We start from the raw sequence: 12,657 nt of genomic DNA on the forward strand, positions 1-12,657 counted from the left end.
CCATGCTATGTAGTTGCTAATACTTTGGCTGGATATTCAACTGATGGTGATAGCCTCTCCTGGAGACCGAGTCATTGACACTGGACACTGGGTCATCATGATGTCCCTACTGGTACCTGCAGTCAGGAAATAACATGAATCATGCATTAAATCAGAAATTTAAAAAAAAGAAAAGAAAACCTAAATGTAGGTGTTTTAGTTTGCTAGCTGTCAGAATATGATATACCTAAAACAAAAAAGCTTTTAAAAAGGAGAATTTATTAAGTTGCAAGTTTATAGTTTTAAGGCTGTGAAAATGACCAAGCTAAGGAATCCACAGAAAGATACCTTGGTTCAAAGGTCAATTATCATCAAGCTTTCTTTCTCAGCTTGAATGGCACATGGTGAGATCAGCTAGCTTTTCATTCCCCAGCTTCCCCAGCACTCTGTCAATTTTGTTGGCTTTGTCAGTTTTGGGAGCTCTCCTGGCTCTCAAGCTTTTTCCAAATTGGTTCCCTCTTAAATGGCTCCAGGAAGACACCCCTACTTGAATGGGTAGAGACACATCTCCATGGAAACCATCTAATCAAAAGTTACCAAACACATTTGGGTAGTTAATATCCCCAGGGTAACAATCATAAAGCTTCCACCCAACAATACTGAATGAGAGTTAAAGAACTTAGCTTTTCTGGGTACATGGCTGAATCAAACCAGCCCAGTAGGCTTTTTACATATCATATACAATCAGTTCTCTTTGAGATAGAATGGTCTGTTCAATTGCATGTTAAACCATTCTCTAACTTCATAACAGTATTTCTCTTCTAAACCTCTCACCTGAAACCTAGAGCCCCAGGAAGAGGAGGAGTTGGGACCGTGACAACGTCTTGCTCACCATCTGTTACACTCAGGCCTGAGCTCCAGGGAATCCTCATTAATAGAGTCTGAGCAGCAGCAGAGTCCCCAAGGAGCTTATGCAAAGCATGAGAGGGTATAAAGGAAAATGTGCCTGTGTAGTGAGTTGTGAAGACAAATAATGGAAGAAAGGAAAAAATATATATAACTTCTACAGGAAAGGGAATTTCATTAATGCAACAGGCTCAGGAATAAACACAAAATTTTTCAGTAAAATTCAGCAAATTTGCAACAATTAAAATATTTTTATTATCAGCTGTATTCTTCTCAATCAGCTATAATTAGTTTGAAAACATAAATTAATTTAGTAATTGAATATATATGCATGAATAATTTCAGAAATTGATGGAACTCATAAAAATGTTGCCAGCATATTCTACCTTTGCATAGACTGTGCACATATTTAGACATCTCTCTCAGATTCTTTTCCATTTTATATACATATTTGAAGTTCCTCTTAGACATCTCAAAGTCAGTTCAATACCAGATCACTGATATTTCCCTTAAGGCAAAATCTATTTCCAAAATTCAGTCACCAGATAGGGAATTATCACCCTTACATGACATTTTCAGTCTGCTAGTTTCACTAATTATAGATAAAGTAATTAGTGGACCTAATGTGTAACAAGTCCACTGGGAATAATAGGTAAAATACTTCAATAGTGGTCTGATAAGGAAGTTCTTCACCCCTTTCCAAAATCACGGACATTAATAGAGTTGTTCAAATAATAAAATCATGAATTCTTCTAGTCATAGGACATTAAGTTATGAACCAATAAAACAGAACCTATAATTTCATAAGGCTTTCATTTAAGGCAAGGGACAAACAATAATCAAAGGACATTTCTACTATCTTGCCTCTCTGAGATTTCCTCCTCTCTAGCAAAGCCATTATTCAGGACAGTGGAGCAGTGTCTTACTAGGTCCATTCCATGGGAATTCATCAGCGTGACCAGAGTAACAAAGAGAGAAAGAATAGAGGAGTGCTAACAATTTTATATAACACAATTTTTCCCTCTATTGATTTCAATTTTTCCTGCAAAGTAATCTAATGGCTCCGAGAACTTCCCCTTTTGTGCCAGTTCTAATTAACAGTGGCTTGTCTTCTTATGAGCCCATTAATTTAGATGGAGTGCTCCTTACCAGGTGTCATGGTTAGGGACAGGTGTCAACTTGGCCAAGTTGTGGTACCTGTTCATCTGATTGGGCAAGTGCTGGCCTGTCTGTTGCAATGAGGGCATTTCATAGGATTAGGTCATGATCACGTCAGCTACATCCACAGCTGATTCCATTTGTAATCAGCCAAAGGGGAGTGTCTTATGCAATTAGTGATGCTAAATGCAAATCATGGGAAGTCTTTTAAGGAGGACTCAGAGGAGACAGGTTGCATTCCTGCTTTGGCTGGTGAGCCTCTCCTGTGGAGTTCATCCAGGCCATCCATTGGAGTCATCGGCTTCGCAGCCTGCCCTGTAGATTTTGGACTCTGCGTTCCTACGGTCACGTGAGATGCTTTCATAAATTTTATATTTGCAAGTGTTCCCTGTTGATTCTGTTTCTCTAGAGAACCCTAACTAATACACCAGGCATTCTGGAATGGTGTGTAATGGTCCCTCATCGTAAGGAAGACATTCCTACTTGTCAAATGTCCACTATGTTCTTGGTCCAGCACATATTTGGATTTTAAAGATATCAGTACTTTCTTCATGCTTGCCTTTTTTTAGTTTGTTAAAGCTGCTAGAATGAAGTACCTGAAATTCAAGAATTTTTTATAAAGGCAATTTATTAAGTTGCAAGATACAAATCAAAGGCTGTGAAAATGTCCATGTTAAGGCATCCAGGGAGAGGTATCTTGATTCAAGAAAGGTCAACAGTCAGCTCAGAAGATGCATGGCAATGGCTATCAGCTCTCCTTCCTCATTCCATAGTTCTTCCCCAGGGGTGTTTTCCTTCTGCATCTTCAAAGTTCTCTGGCTGTGTGGGCTCTGTAGGCCATGGTGAGTAGCCTCAACTTGAATGGGTGGAGACACATCTCCATGGAAACAATGTAATCAAAATTTACCATCCACACCTGGACAAGTCACATATCCATAGAAACATTCAAAAATTCCCACCCAACAATATTGACAGAGAATTAAACAACATGGTTTTTCTGGGGTACATGACAGTTACAAACTGGCTTCCTTTTCCATGTTTTTGGTTCTGTTTTCCTGTTCATCTATCATGTCATACCCATGTATATATATATAAAATTCTTAAATGTGCAAATAGTTGAAACTTTTGCTTTCCATCCCTAGAAACATTTAAAAATTATGGATAGTCACATGGCATCAGGATGTATGAGGACATGTCACACAGAGTGACCCAGTCAGAGGACTCCATGTGAAATCTGGAGGATGGAGAGGCCCTCTGTGAGGAGGAGAAAGTGTACCTCATGCACGAATGCAGGAGGCAGATGGCATGCAGATCTCAGGTAAGAGCCCTACAGTGACTGATCGGGATTTGTGTGAATATGGTCTTAGATGTTGAAGAAAAACAAATGCAACAGTGTAAAAAGGCCTGATCCCAGGGGACATTTGAAATCTGGATGAAAGCTTGTGGTTTAAATTAAAACCATTAAGAATATATGGAACACAGTTAGGATAAATTCTTGTTTTTCTGGAAATAATTTCTAGGTCATTTTATGTACATTAACACTGCAAGGAAGCATAAGGATGGAAGAACGGGAGACATTGTTTCTGTGCCAACTTTTCTGTCCTTTCCTCTAAAATCATATAGTGATTTCAAAAAAGTGAAATTGTCCAAAACTCCCCAGTGACACCGATAGAATTGGGATTCAAATATCCTTCATAAATGATAAAAATAAGATATTGTTCTAAGCAGAAATCTAAGGGTCCTCAACATTCCTGGCTGCTAGTGTGTACAACCTTCTCCCTGCTATTCAAACCACAATTCAGGTTCTATTGTGATGGGATTTTGTACATCGAATGAAATCTGTAGACTTTAAAAAGGGAGAAGGTGGGCCTGACATTTTCCCAGGAACCTTTCAAATCTTGCTTTACTGCTCAGAGAGTAAGAACAATGTAAGAGTCACAGAAAATTAGAATTTGACATGGCAGAAAACATCTGGTGTTGGTGAGGGTGTTCGAGGCAGATATGTGGCTAATATGGCAGCCTCTATGAGATGAAAGCTTCAGCCAGCAAAGTAACAAGATCTCAGTCCTATCACACAAAAAACTGGCTCTACCAAACCATGTCACCTTGGTAGAGAACTCTGAGCTATATAAAGAACATAGGACTACTGACACCTGATTTTAACCTCATTAGACCCTGAGCAGAGAACCTTTCACATTTTTCCCATAGTCCTGTCTGATAGCACTGTAAGCTAATAAACTGCTAACAGGTCACTAGATGATAGAAATTTTCTAAATCAAAGACCCACATGTTAAAAGGATAATCATAAATTCAAAGATAAGTAATGATCATTTTATTTAGCCCCTGCCCAAGCTTCTAATGGCATCTCTACCTCCTGAGTTAATGTGGTTTCTGCTCCTTGATGGGTGTCCACATCACACAATTAGGATTGAATACTATACAAAGTAAAACAGAATAGGTTTGAAGTTGCTATGGTCTGTCCCCAATTTGTCTTCATGGGCATGCTCTCTGGGGAAGGAATGAATTCTGTGCAGGGTTCTCTGCAGAAAGGTGTGCTGGTTTGAACCTGTGCATGTCCTTTAATCTTAATATTGTTGCCGGTTTTTTTTGTTTTGTTTTTTTTTTTTTTTTGATTATCCATGGAGATGTGACCCACCCAATTGTGGCGGTAATTTTTTTTTTTTTTTTTTTTTGCATAGGCTGGCACCGAGAATCAAACCCGGGTCTCCAGCATAACAGGCGATAACCCTGCCACGGTGTCATCATTGCCCACCCAGGTGGTAACTTTTGATTAGTTGATTTCCATGGAGGTGTGTCTCCTACCATTCAAGGTGGGATTGCTTACTGGGAGCCCGTTAATGGGGAATCATTTTAGAAAGAGACACAGAACCCGTGCAGCCAGAGATCTTTGAAGATAAACAAGGAAAATGCTTCTGGGGGAGCTTCATGAAGCAAGAAGCAGCAGATAAAGCTAGGTAGCTTTCTAAATGTGCTTCTTCAACACCTGACACAGATGGATGGAGTGTGTAATAGCCAAAGTTCTCTAGAAAAACAGAATTAACAGCGAACACTCACAAATACAAAATTTATAAAAGTGTCTCATGTGATCATGGAAACAGAGAGTCCAAAATCTGCAGGGCAGGCTGCGAAGTCGACAATTCCAATGGAGGTTCTGGATGAACTCCTCAGGAGAGGCTCACCAGCCAAGACAGGAAGAGCCTGTCTCTTCTGAAACCTCCTTAAAAGGCTTCCAGTGATCAGATTCAGCATTACTCATTGCAGAAGACACTTCCCTTGGACTGATTGCAAATGTAATCAGCTGTGGATATAACTGACATGATCATGATTTAATTCTATGAAATATCTTCATTGCAACAGACAGGCAGCACTTGCCCAAGCAGACGCACAGGTACCACCACTTGGCCAAGTTGACACATGAACCTAACCATGACAGTACACACTTTATCAACTTGGCAGCTATACATACCACCTTAAACCATACCAAATTTATAAACAAAAAAACTATAAAACACATATGTTTTCTTTCACCTAATAATACTCAACTGTCCTGCATATAACTGGAAACACATTAATTCTCTCCAGAATAGGGTGCAAATCCTTGGGGAAAGGATTCTTAAACTTGATATCTTACAACTTAAATAGTACAACATGAGCAAAATAACATTATAGTCCTCATTTCTGAACTGATCGAAGCTCATATTTATCACTAACTTCTTCCACTACCCTTTCCATGTTCCCTTTACCTCAGCAAGCACTTCAGCTGGTGATGTTTCTTTGCTTGGTGGGGTTACCCAAACCTTCATTCCTGAACTTTCAGAGCCATTGATAGTCCTGTCTGGATTGGGTTGTTGCAGTTTTCCATAGATTTTAATCACAGGGTATGGTAGCACTAAAGGACATTCTAGAGGATCTCCCATATTACAAAACAAATATTCTTTACCCCCATTATGTAGTTTCAGTTCTACTTCCACCTGATAGTCAGATAAATCACCCCAGACAGTAATGTAATCCCCTTCTTGGCTCATTGATCCAGTGGTATAAGTAGCCCAAAGTGACCAGGTCTCAGTCTCAACTTCCAGTTCAATGAGATTATTGTTGTTTCCCTTGGAGGAAGCACTCCCCATTTTGGAAGTAAAAGCTCTAGACCAGCAGAGCTCAGGGTCGCAGGGACAGGAAGCAAATATTTTCTTAGTGAATCACTAGGGGTAATAATGAGTGGTGCCAATCCCAATTCCTCCCCTTGGTTCTTGGACCCATGGGTCCTGGCTATGGGAGAAACAGCATCATAGATTGCACGCTGATTCAGAGCATATACAGCTTCCTGGAGAAGATTACCTTAGCCTTTCAAGGTATTGACACTTATTTGGCACCATAATTGAGTTTTCAAAAGGCCATTCCACCATTCTATCAATCCAGCTACTTCTGGATGACGGGAAGCATGGCAAGACCAGAGAATTCCATGAGCATGTGCACATCCCAACACTTCATTTGCTGTGAAGTGTGTTCCTTGATCAGAAGAAATGCTACATGGAGTACCATGATGATGGATAAGGCATTCTGCAAACCCATGGATGGCAGAAGCATTGTGTGCAGGGAAAGCAAACCTATATCCAAAGTATGTGTCTATTCCAGCTATAATAAATAGCTGCCCCTTCCATGAAAGGAGTGGTCCAATGTAATCAACCTGCCACCAGGTACCTGGCTGGTCATCTCGGGGAATGGGATCATATTGGGGGCTGAGTGTGGGCCTCTGCTGCTGGCAGATTGGGCACTCAGCAGTGGATGTAACCAAGTCAGCCTTGGTGAGTGGAAGTCCGTGTTGCTGAACCCATGCATAACCTCCATCCCTACCACCATGATCACTTTGTTCATGAACCCATTGTGCAATGACAGGAGTTGCTGGAGAAAGATGCTGACTGGTATGCACAGAATGGGTCATCTTATCCACTTGATTATTAAAATCTTCCTCTGCTGAAGTCACACTCTGGTTTGCATTCACATGGGACACAAATATCTTCATATTTTTAGTCCACTCAGAAAGGGCTTTAGAGATGTTGAGATGGGAAGAATGTATTTTGCTTGTGGGATAAGTAAATAAAATTGGGGCGGTAAGGTACACACTGGAGATTGAATGATAGCCTGAAAATACCTGGTCAAGTGAGCCAGAAAACATCATAGATTGCTGGGAACCAATGGCAAAAATGAAGACCGAGCCATACAAAATATTCTCCCCTACAAGCTTAAGGGGAAACATGGCCATGCTTATGTACTAGTCATGGTTCTCTAGAACAGAACCAACATAAGACATCTGTAAATATGAGGTTTATAAAAGTGTCTCACACAACTATATGGATGTTAGAGTCCAAAATCTGCAGGCAGGCTGTGAACTGGCAGCTCCAATGAAGGTCCTCAAAGAACTCCCTAGGAAAGGATGGCTGGTTGAAGTAGAAAGGGAGATTCTCTCTTCTGAATTATCCTTAAATCCTTTGGGTGATTAGTGTAAGCATTGCTCATTTCAGAAGACACTCCCCTCTGCCGAATGTAGACATAATCAACCATGGATGCAACAAACTTGCTCATAATTTAAGACAATGTAATGTCCTCACAGAAACAGAGGGAGCACTGCTTCTTAACCAGACAACTGATCATCATTACCTGGCCAAGTTGACACATGAAATCACTGTAGTAAAATAGCAAACTGTCCTCCATTACTTGCACAGTTCTACAGCAGGACTACTGAGCCTTTCTCCACGTATTTTTCATATAAATAACTGGTAATTTAAAACATTAAAACTGCAGCCACTGAGTGGCAACTGGTCACTTCATGCACCTAGGAGTACACAGAACAGTCCAAAGCACAATTGGACAGTGTGTGAGGCTGAAGTGACAGATGCATCAGCAGATTTGGCCATCCTAAGATGAAAAGGGAAAGGGCCAGGAATGAAAGGATTATCTCAGGTCTCTCTCAGATTGAACTGCATTTATGAGAGAATGATCTTTTCACCACACTTGGATCTCATAAACTAGCTTTATCAGATGGTGAGAGTAAAACACTAATACATAAAATATCTTAAATCTGCCATGATTTCTCTAAATGCAGCTATTAGTGACACTTTAATAAAAAAAACTTAAAAAGCTGAGACAAATGTTAAACTGGGAAGCCCACTCAGTAAATGTATATAAACAGCCCTGATTCAGAATGGCAAGAAGAACAAAGTTAACCTAATTAGGTAAAAATTCATCCACAAAGTGTGAATGGCTCAAGGACACATCATCTGCAAGGATTGTCACTGTGACTTAATTGACTGCATATCAAAATCTGGTGGGAAACTTGCTGAAAATATGACTCTTAAGCTAAAATACAGTCAAACAGTTCCAAATTCCCAGAATTGGAATTTGGGAATCTGCATTTTGTCGAAAATCTAAAGATCTTGTTTTTGTAGCCTGTCTCAACAGTCAGTAAACAGACATTTTGAAACCAACTCTACAACATGAAGCAGTTCCAGCAACATCGGGGACAACCATAAAACTTGTTTCACCTGGTTTATATGGGGATTAAGGGAGTATTTGAAACATATCATAGGTATTAGACACCATCATAATTATCCAAATATTCAAGTCTTGACAACCTGGCTAATGACAGAAACATGACTGTTCAATGTAGAAATTAAAAATCCATGGCTGAATTCACTGTGAGGTGGGGTGAGTGGAAAATCACCAAGATGCTGAGTGTTCAAGCAAAATGTGATAATAAGAATGTTATGCAGTAACCAGAGGACTCTGAGGTTGAAGGATATATTTATATTTTGATAAAAATTGGAGCTACAATAGACTGAGAAGAAAGAGGCACTTGTGTAGCATGGAAATGATGGCAGTGCCCACATGTGGTCCAGGTGCAAGAAATTTCTGGAAGCATTTACAAGTATTGACTTATTGTGCCTCATGACATGTCCAATCCACAGTGCATCTATCTCCACAAAAATGGATTAAGAGAACATGGTCTTTTGGGGGATACATAACAGCTCTAAAACACCACCTGTGTGTGGACACTTAGGTTTAGAGAATTGAAGAAAGGTATTTGGAAGCAGTGTGAATGAGATAAAAGGCTGTCCTTCTCTTTGGTTATGCTTGTTCTTGTTTTTAAAAGAAAAGGAAGTATTGAGAAAAGAAACTGAGTACAACTACAAAGAACTATGGTTCAGAAATGATGATCAGAAAGTCCTGGTGTGAAAGGGAGTCCAGTAGGGAGGGAGGGAGGGCAGGAGGCAGTCCAGGGCCAGTGGTGGGGATTTTTAACCTGGAGTGGCCAGGATTATACCTTCAAAACACTTTGATGTGGAAGAAAATGACAGGGAACAGTGGAAAAGCAGGAGGTTGAGAAAGAATTAAAATGAGAAAGTTTAATATTGATTCCTCAGAGTATAAATCTCACTGGGCCTCTAACAAGTCAGGGTTGCAGGAACTTTGCTTGACTCAGTCATGTGCATCCATCTGTACAGAACATACTGACAATGGGACTGACAATGTAAGGAACACAGAAGGTTTGGGGAGTTAGATTAAGAATCCCCAGAGAGGGGGCTGCATTCTGTTACCAAATATGGCAAAAAGGATTTTGAAAATATCAGGATGTACACAGATGCTGAGATGGGGAATCACACTGGATTATCTGGGTGCCTCTGTAAAAACATATGAGCCCTTAAGAAGAAAGAACCTCTAAGGACTGTGGTCAGAGAAACATGTGACAACACAAACAAGGTCAGGAGATGAAGTGTTGATTACTATGAAGACTAATGAAAGGACACACCAACCAGGGAATTAAGAGGCCTCTAGAAGTTGGAAAGGGCAAGAAAAAATTCTCCACTGAGATTACCACATGGGGACACTGCCAAACAGTGATTTTAGCTGAATGAGATCCATTTTGCTCTACTGATTTGCAGAACTGTAAATTAGACATTTCTAACGTTTGTGGAAATTGTTTCAAGAGAAATAGGAAACTCAAACAGAGATCTTTACTGCATTTTTCCACAGTGACCATCACAAAAAGGATTAAGGAGAATAGATTCCCTAACTATCTCCTAGATTCTGAAAACTTTTCCAAAAGGAAATCAGGAGGAAACCTCCAAAACAGAAAGAGGGGGAAGGTAAGTCCAAGGATGTGTGCACAGGAAACAGCTACCTAATAAGAGATTCACTAACAAACAGCACAGAGCAAGAGGTTGTATTCAATGGTGAATCACAACAGGAAAGTCATAACACTTCTGAGAGATGTAATTAGCCCGTCTTCAGCCTGGAGCCTCCTGATGCTAAGAAGGAAGTCTGTCGTGATCAACTGCCAAGGACCTGTCTGGGACTCAAGTTACCCAGTAGATGCCAAGGAGATGAGCAGTTAGGAGACTTTCCTGGCTTCTGTGGTGTACCAGTATGAAAGTATAATGAACCCCTGAAAAGACATGTTTGAATCCTGATCCAATGTTGTGGGAGCAGCCATTTCTATTAAACCTGATTCAATACTGGAGGTTGGAATCTTTCATTCAATTATCTCCATGGAGATGAGGGATGCACAATTGTGCATTCAAACATTTGATTAGATGGTAATGTGATTCCATCCATTTCAATTAGTGCTTATTTTACCAGAATCCTTTAAAAGACAATATATTTTAGAGAGAGTCATAAATAACAGAACCCTTAGAGACAACACCCAGAGGTGACACAGATGCTGAAACTTGGATAACAGAGACATGGATGTTTGGAGATGCTTGGAGTCCAGCAGATGTCACCATGAGATGTTAAGCAAACCAGAATCTGTAGAAAGCTAAGGGAAGCCAACAGATGAAAGCCAGCCCTGGAGAAACAAAGTGAAGAAGCCCCACAGGAATAGATGCTGAAAGCAATGGAGTCCAGGAGTCAGAGACCTCCAGATGCCAGCCATGTGATTGTCAAGCTGACAGAGGTGTTCCTCAGCCATCAGGCTTTCTTAAATTAAAGTGCCTTACCTTGGAGGCCTTAATTTGTACATTTCTATAGTTTAGAACTGTAAAACTGCAACTTATTCAATTCCATTTTTTAAATGTATTCCAGTTGTGGTACCACATTCTGGCAGCATGCAAACTAACCCAGTATGGTACAAGGGTAAGTAGTTCTTCCTGTTGAGATTGGATAAAATGTTAGGTCTAGACTTGCAGATGATGGTAACCAACAGACCTGGCAAGACAGGCAGGGAAACAGGAGACTCAGTCTTCACAAGTTCCGCTTGGGCACCTACAATAGGATGAACAATTAACACAGATGCACACAAATTCAAAACATATTCCAACAAATTCAAAAACAGTTTGTCAACACTTTGTTTCCTTGTGGTTATACATAACTCAGAGACCCATTACATTCAACATTCCTTATAATATTTCTGGAATAACACACTATTTCAGTGTGCATCTAAAGTAGTTTTTCCTAATCTACAAAGATTTAAATCTTGTTTGATTGAGGTTCTTTTACAACTTCATCAAGAGTCCCAGAGCAGCAACATCAGAGAGAGGTAGGGATGTGCCATTACCAGTCTCCTCTGCCTTGCTGATCACAGCTCTTTTCCCATCACCAAGACACAGAACCCAGCTGGAAATCTATGAGCAGCTGGACCATGCCAGAAGGGGCTGTGCAAAGCAGGTAGGGATCATACAAGAAGTTGCATAGCAGATTGTGGAATGATATAATGTATAATGCCAAAAATATCATCACAGAAAATGTGATTTATTGAAAATGAAACATGTAGTAATCAATTTCAAAAATGGAATTTGCAATAATTAACTTTAAAGTAAATGTACATTCAAATGTGCAGGTGACATCCCCCCATCCATGAAGTCATAATACCTACCTCTGCCACAGCTCTATGCCTGTGCACAAAGGACCTGATGCCTTAGAACAGCACACACCAGGGTTACAAACCCCCAGACCAGTGCACCAGCACACCTACATCCTCCATGGTCACTGGGTTCCAACATTCACAAGATCAGTGTAAAATCCCCAATCTGTACTGATATCTGCCCTGAAACAAATCACAGCCCCTAGTGCCCCACCCTGTGCCCTGCTCCCTGTACAACCATTCTGCAAAAACAAGGCCTTAGAATACTGAAGGAAATCAACTCCTAAAGTAAATAAATCAAGATACTTACATGCCATGAAGACAGCAGAATATCACTAAGCATATCACAAGCAGACAGATATAGCCCTGCCTAAAGACCAAGTTAAACACCAGAGGAGGCAAAGTTGTTGGAACAACTAATCAATGATATTCATACAACTCTACTTAATAAAATAAGAGGGATAGCAAATGGCATAAAGGAGATCAAGAAGACAGTAGAGGAAGAGCATAAGGAGGAATTTTAAAATAGATAAATAGCAGGTATGATGGAGATTAAAGACTCTGTTGACAAAATAAAAAACGTTCTAGAGGCACACAACATCATACTTGAAGAGACAGAAGAAAGAATAAGCAAAATAGAGGTCAGGATAATTGACTTCAAAGACTCAAAGAAGCAAATGGAAAAAAGATGGAATAAAATTGAATTGGAACTCAGGGAAATGATAGGTAAAACAAAG

The sequence above is a fragment of the Tamandua tetradactyla genome, chromosome 17, assembly GCF_023851605.1.
Source record: "Tamandua tetradactyla isolate mTamTet1 chromosome 17, mTamTet1.pri, whole genome shotgun sequence".
In the NCBI taxonomy this organism is placed as follows: domain Eukaryota; kingdom Metazoa; phylum Chordata; class Mammalia; order Pilosa; family Myrmecophagidae; genus Tamandua; species Tamandua tetradactyla.